The sequence below is a fragment of the Pristiophorus japonicus genome, chromosome 9 (assembly GCF_044704955.1).
Source record: "Pristiophorus japonicus isolate sPriJap1 chromosome 9, sPriJap1.hap1, whole genome shotgun sequence".
NCBI lineage: Eukaryota > Metazoa > Chordata > Chondrichthyes > Pristiophoridae > Pristiophorus > Pristiophorus japonicus.
In genome coordinates, this window is record NC_091985.1 from 223544786 (window position 1) to 223556930 (window position 12145).

At 45.2% G+C, this 12145-nt stretch overlaps 1 long non-coding RNA gene across 2 annotated transcripts in view; it reads right to left on the reverse strand.

Moving 5' to 3' along the window:
• Positions 1-8515: 8515 nt before the first annotated feature.
• LOC139273804 (uncharacterized) overlaps positions 8516-12145 on the reverse strand; it is a 38964-nt gene continuing 35334 nt past the window's right edge. For both annotated transcript variants that reach the window (XR_011595369.1, XR_011595368.1), the window contains exon 4: positions 8516-8748. This is a non-coding gene — a long non-coding RNA (uncharacterized lncRNA). The remainder of the gene's footprint in view (positions 8749-12145) is intronic.

The window sequence follows — 12145 nt, forward strand, 5'->3', positions numbered from 1 at the left end:
TTTCAGGGAATGAAGCTGGGCAGGTGGAAGGGGTATCAGTGGGAGAGTATTTTGGTGGTAGTGATCATAATTCAGTTAGATTTAGGGTAGTTATGGAAAAGGACAAAAGTAGACAAGGAGTAAAAGTTCTCGATTGGGGGAAAGGCCAATTTTAATAGGCTGAGATGTGATTTAGCAAAAGTGGACTGGAAACAACTACTTGAAATGTCAGAGCAGTGGGAGGCATTCAAGGAGGAGATCCTGAGGGTTCAGATCAAATATGTTCCCACAAGAAAAAGGGTGGGACTCCCAAATCTAGAGTCCCCTGGATATCAAGGGGCATAAAGGTTTTGATAAGACAAAAAAGGGAAGCTTATGTCAGATACCGAGAGTGCAATACTGCAGAAACCCCAGACGAGTATAGAAAGTGCAGGGGTGAAACTAAAAAGGAAATTAGGAGAGCATGAAAAAATATTGGCAAGTAAAATCACGGAAAACCCAAAGATGTTTTATAAATACATTAAGAGGAAGAGGATAACTAAAGAATGAGTAGGAGACCAACAAGGAAGGTTGTGTGTGAAGACGGAAGATGTGGGAATGGTTCTTAATGAATATATTGTGTCTGTCTTTACAAAAAAAGAGAGGATCGATGCAGACATTTAGTTAAGGAGGAGGAGTGTTAAATATTAGGTGAGATAAATATAGTGAGAGAGATAGTATTAAGGTAACATCTTTTGAAAGTGGATAAATCCCCAGGCCCAGATGAAGTGTATCCCAGGCAGTTATGAGAAGCAAGGGAGGAAATAGCAGAGGTTCTAACCATCATTTTCAATCCTCTCTGGCTACTGGTGTGGTGCCGAGGACTGCTAACGTTGTACTGTTATTTAAAAAGGGAGCAACGGATAGACCGAGTAATTACAGGCCAGTCAGCCTAACCTCAGTGGTGAGAAAATTGATGGAAGAATTTCTGAGGGACAGTATTAATTGTCATTTAGAAAGGCATCGATTAAGCAAGAACAGTCCGCATGCATTTGTTATGGGAAGGTCGTGTCTAACTTGATTGAATGTTTTGAGGAGGTAACAAGGAAGGTCGATGAGCGCATTTGATGTAGTCTACAAGGATCTTCCCATTGAATCATAGAATGGTTACAGCACGGAAGAGGGCTATGCGGCCTGTTGAGCCTGTGCCAGCTCTCTGCAAGAGCACCTCAGCAAGTCCCACTCCCCTGCCCTTGGCCAAGGCTGTCGACAAGTTCCCACATGGCAGACTGGTCAGAAAAGTAAACGCCCTGGGATCCAAGGGAAGGTGGCAAGTTGGATCCAAAATTGGCTCATGGACAGGAAGCAAAGGGTAATGGTCAACTGGTGTTTTTGTGACTGTAAGACTGTTTCCAGTGGGGTTCCACAGGGCTCAGTACTGGGTCTCTTGCTGTTTGTGGTATACATCAATGATTTAGACTTGAATGTAGGGGTGCATGATTAAAAAGTTTGCAGACGATACAAAAATTGCCATGTGGTTAATGATGAAGAAGAAAGCTGTAGCCTGCAGGAAGATATCAATGGACCTGTCAGGTGGGCAGAAAAGTGGCAAATGGAATTCAATCTGGAGAAGTTTGAGGTAATGCATTTGGGGATGGCTGACAAGGCAAGGGAACACACATTAAATGGTAGGACTCTGAGAAGTGTAGAGGAACAAAGGGACCTTGGAGTGCACAGATCCCTGAAGGTAGCAGGCCAGGTAGATAAGGTGATTAAGGCGGCATACGGAATACTTGCCTTTATTAGCCGCAGAATATAAGAGCGGGGAGGTTATGCTTGAACTGTATAAAGCACTAGTTAGACCACAGCTAGAGTACTGCATGCAGTTCTGGTCACCACATTACAGGATTGCACTAGACAGGGTACAGAGGAGATTTACGAGGATGTTGCTAGGACTAGGGAATTTTAGCTATGAGGAAAGATTGGATAGGCTGGGGTTGTTTTCTGTGGAACAGAGGCGGCTGAGGGGAGATTTAACTGTGGTGTATAAAATTATGAGGGGCCTAGATAGAATGGCTAGGAAGGACCTATTTCCCTTAGCAGAGGGGTCAACAACCAGGGGCATATGCTCTGACTTTAGTCATGAATCCACTGTGTGGTATCTTATCGAAAGCCTTTTGAAAATCCAAGTATATTACATTACCCTTGGTTACCGTTTCTGTTCCTTCTTCAAAGAATTCACTAACGTTGGTCAAGCATGACCTTCCCTTTTGAAATCCATGCTGACTGCATTAAGCTGGTCTGTGGTTTACTGCACTTGTTGTGTCTCCCTTCTAAAATATAAGAATAACATTAGATATAAAAATTATATCTCTTCTCCAAATGTGATTAGTTTATCCTGTCTGATAGAAACCAAGCCCAATCACTAACACCAATCTCCTCCTGATTGATATAAACCAACCCCACAGTCACTGACACCAATCTCCTCCTGATTGATATAAACCAACCCCACAGTCACTGACACCAATCTCCTCCTGTCTGATATAAACCCACCCCACAGTCACTGACACCAATCTCCTCCTGTCTGATATAAACCCACCCCACAGTCACTGACACCAATCTCCTCCTGTCTGATATAAACCAACCCCACAGGCCCAGAAAGTTTAAACTCAGCCCGTTACTTGGTCTGGACATCTCCATTCCCGTGCCGAGGGGGTTGCTGTACCAGACGGAGGGGCAACATTTGGGGACACCGATTCCCCAACAATTCCCATTCCCCTTCTTTCTGGTGGATAATGGAGGGGCCACTGTGTGTAATGTGCAAGTCAGTAAGAATTGTCAGCAAGGATTAACCAACACTTTCTAATTGGAGAAGTTAATCAGTGAAATCTTTCAGACAGTGAATTCTAGATTTTGTACCAAAGATCAATTTAGGATTGAAGTAAAAGTTCATAATTTTATTTTAAACTAATTTCTGATGAGAGTCCCTAAATTAAGGGGAAAGATCACAGATAGCGGATCTTAAATGGACACTGCAGCCCGGACAACACAATCAGCAATATATCCAGAATATTAAAGTCCAGCCCAGTTGTAGTGTTTTAACATCAGCAGAAACAAACCCCAACTGTCAGAATGAACATGGTCCAGTCGGGATGTGATTAACAGCAGCAATAACAGCGTATTCCAACCCTTGCAGTCACTTGTGAACTCGCTGGTGTTTCAGCGGATTGGATGACTGAGTGAATACCTTCCCACTCACAGAGCAGGTGAATGGCCTCTCCCCAGAGTGAACTCGCTGGTGTGCCAGTAGCCCAGATAACTGAGCAAATCCCTTCCCACACACAGAGCGGGTGAACGGCCTCTCCCCAGAGTGAACTCGCTAGTGTGCCAGTAGGCCAGATAACTGAGTGAATCCCTTCTCACACACAGGGCAGGTGAACGGCCTCTCCCCAGTGTGAACTCGCTGGTGTGCCAGTAGGCCAGATAACTGAGTGAATCCCTTCTCACACACAGGGCAGGTGAACGGCCTCTCCCCAGTGTGAACTCGCTGGTGTGCCAGTAGGCCAGATAACTGAGTAAATCCCTTCCCACAAATAGAGCAGGTGAATGGCCTCTCCCCAGTGTGAACTTGCTGGTGTGCCAGTAGGCCAGATAACTGAGTGAATCCCTTCTCACACACAGGGCAGGTGAACGGCCTCTCCCCAGTGTGAACTCGCTGGTGTGCCAGTAGGCCAGATAACTGAGTGAATCCCTTCTCACACACAGGGCAGGTGAACGGCCTCTCCCCAGTGTGAACTCGCTGGTGTGCCAGTAGGCCAGATAACTGAGTAAATCCCTTCCCACAAATAGAGCAGGTGAATGGCCTCTCCCCAGTGTGAACTTGCTGGTGTGCCAGTAGGCCAGATAACTGAGTGAATCCCTTCTCACACACAGGGCAGGTGAACGGCCTCTCCCCAGAGTGAACTCGCTGGTGTGCCAGTAGGCCAGATAACTGAGTAAATCCCTTCTCACACACAGGGCAGGTGAACGGCCTCTCCCCAGTGTGAACTCGCTGGTGTGCCAGTAGGCCAGATAACTGAGTGAATCCCTTCCCACAAATGGAGCAGGTGAACGGCCTCTCCCCAGTGTGAACTCGCTGGTGTGCCAGTAGGCCAGATAACTGAGTAAATCCCTTCTCACACACAGGGCAGGTGAACAGCCTCTCCCCGGTGTGACTGCGTCAATGAGTTTCCAGCAGGGATGGGTAATTAAATCCTATCCCACAGTCCCCACATTTCCACGGTATCTCCATGATGCGGGTGTTCTTGTGTCTCTCCAGGTTAGATAATCAGTTGAAGCTTCACCTGCACACAGAACACGTGTACAGTTTCTCCCCGCTGTGAATGGTGCGATGTATTTCAGGCTGTGTAACTGGTTAAAAGATTTCTCCTTCTACATTCAAACATCGATGATATTCAGATCCAGATGTATTGAGTGATTCTGTGAGATCTTGACGTGATGTTGGGTTTGAGTTTCTCGTCTGCAAATCCTCCTCTTCTAATACCCTGTAAAAGGAGTTTACAAAACTCATCACTAAATACAAGATATAAATTCAGAAAAGATCATTCTAGTTTCTATGGAACATTCTATCCTCTCTTGTTCCCCCAAAGCTGTAAATCCCTCCACCCTGTGCAGACATCCCAACATTTTTCTTTTAAGTTGACTTTTCTCCCTCTTCTGAAGGTGTTGACTCTTTCTGGGTTTAGTTCAAATCATCACCAAAAGGCTCAGACCCAGGGAGGAACTATTGAGCACACTGTATAACAATGTTCGGGACACTCACTGTCCCTCCGGATCTGTGTTCAGGGGAGAATCTGATGGGTTTCTCTTATCTTTGGGTTAAATATTATTCTCACCGAGGTGATGGATGTCAGTGCCGGGGAATTCTGAGCATAGTTTCTCCCCTGAAGGTGCGGACTCTGGCTGGTACACATACTCTAGCTGTGGCCTAACTAGAAACCAGCCAGAATCAGCATTTCAGGGGAAGAGAGGGAGGGGAACCAGTGAGTGTAGAACTGAACCCAGCCAGAGTCAGCACCCTCAGGGCAGGAGAGGGAGGGGGAAACCATTGAGTGCAGAACTGAACCTAGCCAGAGTCAGCATCTTCAGCAAGAAGGAAAAAATGTTGGAGATGATGTAATGGATTTGGATTTCAGCACGAGGAGTAGGGATAGTGTGTTTGACAGGGATTTACAGTTGTGGGAATACCAGAGAGGGACCCCAGCTGTTTATACTGTACATTAATGATTTAGACGAGGGGATTAAATGTAGTATCTCCAAATTTGCGGATGACACTAAGTTGGGTGGCAGTGTGAGCTGCGAGGAGGATGCTAAGATGTTGCAGAGTGACTTGGATAGGTTAGGTGAGTGGGCAAATGCATGGCAGATGAAGTATAATGTGGATAAATGTGAGGTTATCCACTTTGGTGGTAAAAACAGAGAGACAGACTATTATCTGAATGGTGACAGATTAGGAAAAGGGGAGGTGCAACGAGACCTGGTACATCAGTCATTGAAGGTTGGCATGCAGGTACAGCAGGCGGTTAAGAAAGCAAATGGCATGTTGGCCTTCATAGCGAGGGGATTTGAGTACAGGGGCAGGGAGGTGTTGCTACAGTTGTACAGGGCCTTGGTGAGGCCACACCTGGAGTATTATGTACAGTTTTGGTCTCCTAACTTGAGGAAGGACATTCTTGCTATTGAGGGAGTGCAGCGAAGGTTCACCAGACTGATTCCTGGGATGGTGGGACTGACCTATCAAGAAAGACTGGATCAACTGGGCTTGTATTCACTGGAGTTCAGAAGAATGAGCGGGGACCTCATAGAAACGTTTAAAATTCTGATGGGTTTAGACAGGTTAGATGCAGGAAGAATGTTCCCAATGTTGGGGAAGTCCAGAACCAGGGGTCACAGTCTAAGGATAAGGGGTAAGCCATTTAGGACCGAGATGAGGAGAAACTTCTTCACCCAGAGAGTGGTGAACCTGTGGAATTCTCTACCACAGAAAGTTGTTGAGGCCAATTCACTAAATATATTCAAAAAGGAGTTAGATGAAGTCCTTACTACTAGGGGGATCAAGGGGTATGGCGAGAAAGCAGGAATGGGGTACTGAAGTTGCATTTTTCAGCCATGAACTCATTGAATGGCGGTGTAGGCGAGAAGGGCCGAATGGCCTACTCTTGCACTTATTTTCTATGTTTCTTGTTTCTATGAATGTGCGTACCATAGAAACTAGAATTGACTGTTCTGAATGTCTCTCCTGTCCTTACAGTGATGGCTTTTGCAAACTCATTTTACAGGGGATTAGAAGGGGAGGATTTGCAGAAGGGAAACTCGAACCAAACATCACCAAGATCTGACAGTCACTCGATCCACCGCAACATGAATATCATCAGCCTTTGAATGTGGAAAGAGTAATGTTTGTCTGTTCTGTCTGTGGGAAAAGATTTCAAACATCAGTGTGAATGGAAAAGCATCGAGACACACACACCCAAGTGAGTGTTCCAGTGCACTGACTGTGGAAAGAGCTTTAACCAGTTACATCGCACCATTCACAGCAGGAAGAAATTGTACACGTGTTCTGTGTGGACGAGACTTCAACAGATCGTCCAACCTGGAGAGACACGAGGACACCCGCACCACGGAGAAACCGTGGAAATGTGGGGACTGTGGAAAGGGATTTAATTCCCCGTCCCTGCTGGAAACTCATTGACGCAGTCACACCGGGGAGAGGCCGTTCACCTGCTCTGTGCGTGGGAAGGGATTCACTTGTTCATCCAACCTCATTGAACACCAGCGGGTTCACACTGGGGAGAGGCCGTTCACCAGCTCCGTTTGTGCGAAGAGATTCACTTGTTCATCTCACCTCACTGATCACAAGCGAGTTCACTCTGGAGAGAGACCGTTCATATGCTCTGTGTGCGGGAAACGATTCATGAAATCATCTCACCATCTGAGACACCTGCATTTTCACACTGACGAGAAGCCATTCACCTGCTCCGTGTGTGGGAAGGGATTCACAAATTCACCCCATCTTCTGGCTCACCAGCATATCCACACTGGGGAGAGGCCGTTTACCTGCTGAGTGTGGGAAGGGATTCACTTGTTCATCCAGCCTCACTGCACACCAAGTTGTTCATACCAATAGGAGAGCATTTAAATGTTCTGACTGTGGGAAGAGCTTTAAAAGCAGAAGTTATCTGAGGAAACACCAACGAGTTCACACTGGGGAGAGGCCATTCACCTGCTCCGTGTGTGGGAAGAGATTCACTCAGTCATCCACCCTGCTGAAACACCAGCGAGTTCACAAGCGACTGCAGGGTTTGGATTCTGCTGATAATCACATCAGGACTGAACCGTGTTCATTCTGACAGTTGGGTTGTGTTTCCCCTGCAACTGGGCTGGATTTTAATTTTCTGGATATCTGAAAATAAATCAGCTTTGGTTCAAGCACACATTGTGTCGATTCCTTGATATCTCCAATATAAGAGGAGACTAATTGATACCCTGTTACTGACTGTTAAATGAAGGAGAAAAGTTCCAAAAAAGGAACAAAGACTTGTCCTTATGTAGCACCTTACGTGACCTCAGGATGTCAGCCAATGAAGTACAACAACATCAAAGTACATTTGAACTGCATTCACTGTTGTAGTATAGGAAATGCGGCAAAACTATTTTACCTGAGCAAGAGGGTGGCTGCTCTGGGACACCACCTGGGAGCAACGTCAAGCTACTGGCACAGTCATGGGAGCATTTGATGACTGCTGCTTTTGATTAAAAGATGGGGGGTGGTTGATGAAGCATCTAAATTTCAATTTTCTTTTGATACATAGGAAAAAAATAATAGAATTGAAAAGTAGGGAAGTTATGCTAAACCTGTATCGAACCTTGGTTAGACCACACACAGTACTATGACATCTTTCAGTTATCATTGCGCAAATATTGTTTCTATTATTACCACAAAAACTCGTTTCTTCCTTGTCCCGGCCTCAATTATTACTGCACTAGACCATTCCCACAAATGTTGGAAGAGGTTGATGAGGAAACGGTGAAGGTAACAATCAAAAGAAAGAAGACTGTGGAAACAGAAATAGTGCACAATTCTCTGGAGAGTAACAAGTGTTTCATTCTTTTCAAATGAGGGAAATACTCGGTCAGAGAATTACAGGTTTATTAACTTCATGTCAGGCACAGGTAGTTTTATTTTTACCATCACTTGCACCAATCATCACACACTCCACGTGTATATCAGGAGCTTCTGGGTGATGCTGATGTGATCACTGGACAATAAAGCTCAGAGACTGGTGGCAGGCTGCTCATTATCCTCGGTGTGATTTAATCCCCTTCCCACTGAATACTGTGGACAGACATGGTCACCTTGGTAACAGAATGGTCAGTGTGACATCATTTTCTGAACAAGAGCACACAAGACAATGGGTTATCAATAAATGGTAATGATATTAAGCACTCTGCAATTACATTTTGAATAAAAGGATATAAAATGGTGAAAGATAGCTGGTGAGGTTAATCATTTATTTTTGCAGAATGCACTTGCAAACATTATTTTGTACACCCACATATCACACATATATAGAGCGAGCTGTGTGTTTTTTTTCAGTTGTTCCTATTAACCAGATGAGAGTTATTAGGACATTAGGACCCTGCGGCTGCCCATCCGATGGTGCTGTGTGGTCACGGTTCCAGGCTCTGTCTGACACAATCAGTGGGCCAGACAAAGCTCAATGGAAAATACTGCAGAAAAAACAATCCTTAGCATTAAAATCTGTCAGCAGTAGGCATAGGACAACACAAGTGTGAATTAGTAACCTTTAACACACAAAGTGCCACTAAGTAGTGCAAAGTGCAGTGAATTGCTCCCCTTCAGTCCTGTCCCTCAATCCCAGTCCATCTCTGGGAGATTGTTACAAGCTTCACCCTATCCTCTCAACACAAAGATTACCCACACAATACTAGATAAATTAGACATTGCCCACAGCTGCTGATAGCTATTAACAAGAATAAATCTGCTTCTCAGTAAAAAAAAAAAAGATTGCATCCTCCCACACATGCAAATATATATCTTTACGATATTTATCTATTGCTCTATCATCTGTCTCTATCTTACAGACGCAAGGTCGAGTGCAGTATTAGCAGGGACAGGTTCTATTGTAATATAAAGTGAGAAAGGAAATTGTGTCAAGTAAACAGAATCAGGGTCTTGTGTAATATAAACAGAGACAGGGTCTAGTGCAGTAACAACTGACACAGGGCCCAGTGTGATATAAACAGAGATAGAGTCTAGTGTAATATAAGCAGAGACAGGGCCTTGTGTAATATAAACAGAGACATGGTCTAGTGTAATATAAACAGAGACAGGGCCTTGTGTAATATAAACAGAGACAGGGTCTTGTGTAATATAAACTGAGACAGGGTCTAGTGTAATATAAACAGAGACAGGGCCATGTGTAATATAAACAGAGAAAGGGTCTCGTGTAATATAAACTGAGACAGGGTCTAGTGTAATATAAACAGAGACAGGTCTAGTGCAATATAAACAGAGACAGGGTCTAGTGTAATATAAACAGAGACAGGGTCTAGTGTAATAAAACAGAGGCAGGGTGTAATGTAATATAAACAGAGGCAGGGTGTAATGTAATATAAACAGAGACAGGGTCCAGTGTAATAAAACAGAGACAGGGTGTAATGTAATATAAACAGAGGCAGGGTGTAATGTAATATAAACAGAGGCAGGGTGTAATGTAATATAAACAGAGACAGGGTCTAGTGTAATATAAACAGAGACAGGGTCTAGTGTAATATAAACAGAGACAGGGTCTAGTGTAATACAAACAGAGACAGTGTCTAGTGTAATACAAACAGAGACATGATGTAGTTATAGAATCAGAGAGTCGAAGAATGATACATTTCAGATTGTGTACATCCAGCCCACTGGTGCCTGTGCCGGCACTCATTTGAAAGATCTATCCAATTAGTCCCACTCCCCCTGCTCCTTCCCTATATCCCAATCAGTCCCACTCCTCCTGCTCCTTCCCTATATCCCAATTAGTCCCACTACCCCTGCTCCTTTCCAATTAGTCCCACTTCCCCTGCTCCTTCCCAATTAGTCCCACTCCCCCTGCTCCTTCCCTATATCCCAATTAGTCCCACCTCCCCTGCTCCTTCCCAATATCCCAATTAGTCCCACTTCCCCTGCTCCTTCCCTATATCCCAATTAGTCCCACTTCCCCTGCTCCTTCCCTATATCCCAATTAGTCCCACTTCCCCTGCTCCTTCCCAATATCCCAATTAGTCCCACTTCCCCAGCTCCTTCCCAATATCCCAATTAGTCCCACTCCCCCTGCTCCTTCCCTATATCCCAATTAGTCCCACTACCCCTGCTCCTTCCCAATTAGTCCCACTTCCCCTGCTCCTTCCCTATATCCCAATTAGTCCCACTACCCCTGCTCCTTCCCAAAATCCCAATTTGTCCCACTCCTCCTGCTCCTTCTCAATTAGTCCCACTTCCCCTGCTCCTTCCCAATATCCCAATTAGTCCCTCTCCCCCTGCTCCTTCCCTATATCCCAATTAGTCCCACTTTCCCTGCTCCTTCCCAATATCCCAATTAGTCCACTTCCCCTGCTCCTTCCCAATATCCCAATTAGTCCCACTCCCCCTGCTCCTTCCCTATATCCCAATTAGTCCCACTTCCCCTGCTCCTTCCCAATATCCCAATTAGTCCCACTTCCCCTGCTCCTTCCCAATATCCCAATTAGTCCCACTCCCCCTCTCATTCCCTATATACCAATTAGCCCCACTCCCCCTGCTCCTTCCCTATATCCCAATTAGCCCCACTCCCCCTGCTCCTTCCCTATATCCCAATTAGTCCCACTCCCCCTGCTCCTTTCCTATATCCCAATTAGTCCCACTCTCCCTGCTCCTTCCCAATATCCCAATTAGTCCCACTCCCCCTGCTCTTTCCCAATATCTCTGCAATTTTCCAATTCCCTTTTGAAACTTATTACTGAATCTGCTCCTGGCCCCCTTTCAGGCCGTGTATTCCAGATCATAACAGCTCATTGCGTATTTATTTCCTCATTTTGCCTCTGATTCTTGTGCTAGTTAAATCTATGTCCTCTGGTTACAGACCCTTCAGCCTCTGGAAATTATTTAAGAACATAAGAGCATAAGAATTGGAAGCAGGAGTAGGCCATACAGCACTTTGGGCCTGCTCCGTCACTTGATAAGATCATTGTCAATCATCGACCACCACTCCACTTTCCCCCCTGTTCCCCATAGTCCCGTGATTCCCCGAGAGTCCATAAATCTATCTATCTTAGCCTTGAATATACTCAACGACTCAGCATCCACGGTCCTTTCAGGTAGAGAATTCCAAAGATTCACAACCCTCTGAGTGAAGACATTCCTCAACTTAGTCTGAAATGGCCCACCCCTGATCCTGAGACGATGCCCCCTATTTCTAGACTCTCCAGCTGGGGGAAGCAATCTCTCAGCATCTACCCTGTCAATGCCCCTCAGAATCTTATATTTTTCAATGAGATCCCCTCTCATTCTTCTAAACTCCAGAGATTATAATCTACTCAATCTCTCCTCATACAACAACCCTCTCATCCCAAGGATCAATCTAGTGAACCTTCGTTGGACCGCCTCTGTGGTCTCACCAAAGCCCTGTGCAATTGTAGTAAGACTTCCTTACTCTTGTACTCCAACCCCCTTGCAATAAAGGCCAACATGCCATTCACCTTCCTAATTGATTGCTGTACCTGCATGCTAACTTTGTGTGTTTCCTGTTCGAGGACACCCAAGCCTCTCTGAACACCCAACATTTAACATTTTCTCACAATTTAAAAAAATCAGTTTTTCTGACCTTCCTAATAAAGTGAATAACCTCACATTTCCCCACATTATGCTCCATCTGTCACCTCATTGCCCACTCTCTTAACCTGTCCATATCCCTTTGCAGATGCTTTGTGTTCTCCTCACAGCTTACTGTCCCACCCATCCCTCGATACTGCTCCTGATACCCGGCACCTCTTCAACCAGTGCATCAACATTGGGAACAAATGACTGGGCTGAGGCCTGCCTTGGATAAAAACATGAGGCCACTATGGCTGTAGTGTGCACCATCTA